Raw genomic sequence first — 6,780 nt, 5'->3', positions numbered from 1 at the left:
TTCAGAATTTTCCACAATTTATTGTGATCCATACAGTCAAAGGCTTTGGCATAATCAATAAAGCAGAAATAGATGTTTTTCTGGAACTCTCTTGCTTTTTCCATGATCCAGCTGATGTTGGCAATTTGATCTTGTTACTTTGTGCTAAACACCAAATGCAGGAATCCTAGCCTCTGCTTCAACTCATCGGTGTATTCTTATTCCAAGTGGTCCCTTTTTATTATAGGACAATAGAGGAGTATAGGACACTTCATTTCTGTTAAATTTATTCTGCCTTTAATATTCAAAATATCTTTTAAATCAATGCATTCATTTTTTAAGGCAAAGCTGATTGTCTCACTATATGTTAACAAAGCATCATTTCCATGAACTTACATAATTCGCTATTTTTCCCTCTTTATATTCCATTTCCAATTCTGTGTTATTTTCTCCCATTCAACCACCACAGTATTATTTCAAGATATTCACTCCCAAAAATATATGCTGTTTTTATGCTATAAATTTTTTTCTTCCTTTTATATTCAACATATATATTTGAGTTCAGTTAATGTGAGTATATATAAATCTAGTTCATTACTTGTAATTGATCTGATACAAATATATAATTTATATATAATACTTTTATTTATTCATTCTTCCATTATTAGATTTCCTCTGTTTCTACCCCATGGACTTTGCTAATTCCCAGTGGTTTTTATCTCCTTAAACTACTTCCTCTCCTGGGATCACCTTTCTTAGCTTATTTAGATTTATTACTCTAGAGATATCATTCTCTGAACAGAGAAATCACATCTGTACTAATACATCCCTTGGGTAGTCTATGCATTAGAAAGAGAAAGCACTCACCATCCATGATACACCTTTTCCACTAAGTATCTCTTTTAAATGCACTTAAAATTTTTTCATAACTGGACACTGAATTGTCACTTTACATTTGATTCTCAAATCCTTCACTCCAGTTTTGACCATTTCTATTCCTCTGAATAATACCATCAGAATAATCCTTATGCCACTCAATTCAGTCTTACATTATTTTTTTAAAGTCAATGGTTATCCTTTTGTTTTGTGTACACTGTCCTTCCTGAATGTTTCACAGCTGCATTTCAGCAGTGTGCTACTTAAATAATTAGTAATACAATTTTTGTACCTTTGCTAAGGATAGTCATCCAATCAGAAAAAAAAAAAATCAATCACATTTTCTTTAGTTTGTTATGCTTAAGACCAGGCAGTGGGAATCGTTACTGGCTGCTAATTCATACCCACTTACTCTGGGCATCTAGCTTTGAATTCAGGTACACCACAATTGCATTGCCCTCAGCAGCTGGTATATCAGCTCTGTTTTGTGTTCCTCCAAATTTTACAATTCTGTGATGAGAAAAAGTCATGAACCCAAGTCATTGAAACAAATGTGGTCTCATATAAAATCCATTTTAAATTAAAAAATTAAAAAAAAAAACTGCACTAACATTAGAGTCTATAAGGAAGTATTCTGCATTTAAAGGGAGATAAAGATGTAGAATCCTACCTCTTCGCATTCTCCCTTAAGCATCAGAATAAAAGAACAGAAGAGAAGGCATAAACAGAATCAACAAGTAATTTAGCTCTTTACCAGTTTCCATGGCAATCTTACTGTATAAAACTAAGAAAATGAATTCAAAAATTTAAGATTTGACTCAGCCTTTGTCTTGACACTCTCAGCATGACTTTCTTCAACACAACACATAAAGCAATCAAATTTACACACGAGACAAAATTTTAACACTACATATAAAAACCTTCATAAACATTAATGCAGGATAGTCCATGTATAGTAAGTGGGGCAAAAAAAATTCTTTTTAAAAGTCAACTTAAAAAATTATGAACACTTGCCTATGAAATGACTGACATGAACTGGTTCATAAATTGCCAGTTTAAGAGGGATTTACTCAAGCTGGCTCTGTCCCATCCACTCCTGAGATAAAATGCCTTTCACACTATTTCCCTGAAATTTCATTGCTGACCCTGAGTCACTGAAGATGAATGACTTCTCTAGGTTGTCCCAATAGAATCAATAGCAGCCTTAAAAGCCTTCAAAATGAATCCTCTGGGACCCTAATCTTTGAAAATAAAGATGCACTTTGAATTGCTGACTCCTTGTGGTTCTGAAAGAGGGAAGGTGATGCTGTGACACTTGGCACTTGATTCTCAGGCTTTAGAACTCTAATGTTTACAGACAAATATATCTGATTCCTCTGTCATAGCAATGTCTGTGGTTCTACAGCACAATGCTGTCTGGGTTAGTTTCTTCACAAGATGTTTTCAAGCTATGTGTATATTTTTTAAGCAGGAGAAGAAAGCATTTATTACTTGCAGCAAATAGGAAGAACATTGAAGACCTTTCCTCATTGAAGCAGTGTCTCCCCTGCTACGTGTATTTTAACAGGTGATATTCTTCAATGGTTTCTATCATCTTAGTCCAGATTCGTGATAACATTTGAAAATTTTTAAACAGGCATGTTCTTTATAGAATCATATGATTTTACTTTTGTTTTACACTTTTCCTGCATTATAGATTTGCTTTCTTTCCATTTGAATTTATTTTTAATATATATTTGATCATTTTACAGTGAGGTATCACCACACATTGCTCAGAATGGCCATCATCAAAAAATCTACAAACAATAAATGCCGGGAAGGATATAGAGAAGGAACCCTCTTGCCCTGTTGGTGAGAATGTAAATTGAAACAGCCACTATGGAAAATAGTATGGAGATTCTTTAAAAAGCTACAAATAAAATTAACTTATGTCCCAGCAATCCCACTAGTGATCAAATACCCTGAGAAAATCATAATTGAAAAAAACAAAAACAAAAACACATGTACTCCCAGTGTTGTTGCAGCACTATTTACAGTAGCTAGTACATGGAAGCAACCTAGATTCCATCAACAGATGAATGGATAAAGAAGTTGTGGGACCTATATACAATGAAATATTGCTTGGCCATGAAAAGGAATGAATTGAGCCAGTTGTAGTGATGTGGATGAACCTAGAGTCTGTCAAGAAGGGGAAAGCCAGTGGAAAGCTACTGTATAACATATGGAGCTCAGATCCATGCTCTCTGACAACCTGGAGATGAGTGTGGTGGGAGAGAAGCTCAAGAAGGATGGGATATATGGATAAATATAGCTGATTCATGTTGTACAGCAGAAACTAACATGACATCATAAAGCAACTATTATCCAATTTAAAAAGTAAAAATAAAAGGAAAGGAAAAAGTAATGAAAACATTCTAAATTAAACTTTGTTGAATACATTTATTTCTAGGCTTAAGGAAGGAGTTATGGATATGATAGATCCCTGTCACTAACAGATTTATGTTCAGGGTTCCAGAGAAAAATACAAATTATACTAGTGATGACAAGAAAGTATTCTAGGAATTAATATTACTGAGCAAAATGTTCTTCTGGGGAGGGAGGAATTATCTACTTAAAGAGCTAAAGGATATATCTTTGGCAGAAGGAATCTCTGGTGTGAGACAATGGATGTATGAAAGAGATTGGCAGATGCAAAGAACCAGAAAAGATATTCAACATGCCAGAGGGAAAAAAGTTGAAAACGCGATTGGTAATGAAAAGTATGGGACACTGTTGTGAGAATTCATGAAAATATTTTTATTGCATTTGTATGTGACAAAATTTGCACTGGGAGTATGTACTACAGAGTAGAGAAGCACAAGGTAAGAGATATAGAGACCATAGAAGTTAATTTTAAAAATCAGTAAGAGTTGATAAGGACTTCAGTGCATCTAGCAGAAATAGGAATGAGACAAGAACAGGATTTCACTAAGGTTAATGAAGTAGCTTGTTTCTATATGATATGTATAAGTTTATTCTGAAATAATTTTAGACTTCCAGCAGAGTTGCAGAGATAGTACATAGTGTTCCTTAATACCTTTGCAACCAACTTCCTCCCAATGTCAACATTTTATGTAACATTGTTAATGATTAATTAACATTAGGAACTTAAAATCACAATATCATTGTTGAGTGAACTATGGACTTTATTAGAAGTTCTTCAGTTTTTGCATTAATACCCTTCTCACCCCTCCAGGGTTGAATCAAGAATACTTTTTCTATTCAGATGTATCTGTTTAGTTATTTTCTATCTGTGACAGTTCCTTGATCTTTGTCTTGGATGACATGGACAATTTGGAAGAGTATTGATAATATATTTTAAAGAATGTTGCTCGATATGGGTTTGTCTGATGTCACCTCATGATAAAACTGATTATTGTGGGTTTAGGGGAAGCATGTTACAGAGGCAAAATATCTTTTTTCATACCACCATTTCACGGGATACATAATGTCAATGCATTATTACTGATTATGCCAATCTTAATCCCTTGGCTGAGGTCATGGCTGCAACATTTCTCTACTGGAAAGTTATGTCTTTTCCTTTCAAATTCTGTTCATTAGAAATGAGTCAAAGATCCAGCCCTTATTCAAGAGAAAGGAAATTAAGCTTCACTTTGCAGAATATGTGGACATATATTAAAACCATCAGACTATAACTAGAAGGTTGATAACATTTCCAAAGCCGCAAATTACCTAATAAATCTATTATTAGAATAGTAATTCAGTTCATCTTTCTGTAGTAATTATTATTGTCATGTTCTAAAGTTCATTTTGTATTTCTCTTATTTCTTCCACATTTATTAATTAGAATTATTTTGTAAAAATAAAGAAAAAGGAGCCCCTTCCTCATTTATACATTTGTTATTTTAAACCAGAAAGGGCTCAGACATATTTATTTTATTGTTAAGGTTAGAATCATTCACCTGTTACTGATTTGTTTCACAAATTGTGCCAGTACTGGCAATTGTGGCTCTCAGGTTGGCTCCTATATCATTTTGGAAAGCTCTCATTTTTGAAGCACATCTTGTTTTTGTTACCAAAATGTGTTCCAGGCTCATTCTTTATGTATTTTATGCTATTTTAGGATTAGCAAAGAAACTATAGCCCTTTCTATTTCAAAAGTATATTTAGAAACCAAGATCTGAGTGCTAGATGTGTTTTTCTGTTGTGATGCCCCTCCAAGGCCCCCTTAGTGGACAGAGCTAAGAAATGTATGTTAATACACAGATATTAATATATATGTATTATCTATCTGGCTACTGGTATATGTATATATAGTGGTATGTGTGTGTATAGAATACATAATGTGCATATATATATTATACAGTATAATATATATATGTATATATATTAATTTTAACATCTCAGAGTTCAGTTTGGTACTAAATAGCTCATTCTAGCGTTTCCCCTATATTGTAACTTTTTCTCTAAAAGTGAGAAATCTAATGTTCTTTATCTGTCTTTACTTATACAGTTGACCCTTGAACAACACAAAGTTTAGGTGAACTGGCTACCTTCCCTGCAGCTGAAAATCAGAGCATAACTGTACAGCTGGCCCTCCATATCTGCAGCTCCACATCTGCAGATTCACCAATCTCAGATCCTATAGTGTGTAAAAAGTGAAAGTGAAAGTAGACTGTTTGTGACTCCAAGGACTATACAGTCCATGGGATTCTTCAGGCAAGAATACCAATATGGGTAGCTTTTCCCTTCTGAAGGGGATCTTCCCAACCCAGGGATCAAACCCAGGTCTCCCACATCGCCAGCAGATTCTTTACCAGCTGAGCCACAAGGGAAGCCAAAGAATTCTGGAGCAGGTAGCCTATCTCTTCTCCAGTGGATCTTCCTGACCCAGGTATCAAACCAGGGTCTGCTGCATTGCAGGTGGATTCTTTGCCAACTGAGCTATCATGTATATTTGGTGGGGGGGGGGGGGGGGAAATGGACCTATACTGTTCAAACCCATGTTGTTCAAGGGCAAACCATACGTGAAAACCTAGTTAAATATATAAGTAGTTTCACAATTGCTAATGTCTACCACTGTGGGAAAATGATTACCAACTAGAAGTAGGGCAGAAGAATATACAGGACTGTATATGAGGAATGAATCAAAAGAAAATTCTTAGGTTCCTGATTTGAATGGCTGAGTATACAGTGAGGCCATTAACTGAATGAAAAATTCATTAGAGGAAAAAATGATATAAGAAACAATATGTTTTAGATATATTTAGTTCAAAATGGCTACAGTTCCTCTAAACAGGTAAGTTCCAAAAGTCTTTTAGACGTATAGGTTCAAGGTCCAGATAATCAATGAATTAGAAACAAATATCTGTGAGTTCTAGTTGTGTCTAAGATATTCAAATACAGTAAATAAAGGCCGAAGATAAAATGATTAATAAGAGAATTCTGTAAATATAAATAGGTATGCTCTGTGAAGAAAAAATCATCAACTCTAGTATTGTGAATTGTATCTCCTAAAACATACCATAAAGATTTATGGCATAATCCATGGAAAAAGTGTATCTCAGAAGCATCCAATACATATCTTCTAATATATACACTTAAGAAGCTACACTTGGATTCATTGTCCATAATGCATTTAAATAGTTATGTTTTCTAATATATTTAAATATTTAATATTTATATTAATTTGTAGTGTTTGTATAACAAATTACCACAAACTAAGTTCAGTTCAGTTCAGTTGCTCATTCGTATCCAAATCTGCAATGCCACGGACTGCAGCACGCCAGTCTTTCCTGTCCATTATCAATTCCCGGAGCTTGTTCAAACTCATGTCCGTCAAGTCAGTGATGACATCCAACCATCTCATCCTCTGTTGTCCCCTTCTCCTCCTGCCTTCAATCTTTCCCAGCATCAAGGTCTTTT

This window comes from Bos javanicus, chromosome 6 (genome assembly GCF_032452875.1).
Source record: "Bos javanicus breed banteng chromosome 6, ARS-OSU_banteng_1.0, whole genome shotgun sequence".
Taxonomy (NCBI): Eukaryota; Metazoa; Chordata; class Mammalia; order Artiodactyla; family Bovidae; genus Bos; species Bos javanicus.
Note: the sequence above shows the minus strand (reverse complement) of the source record.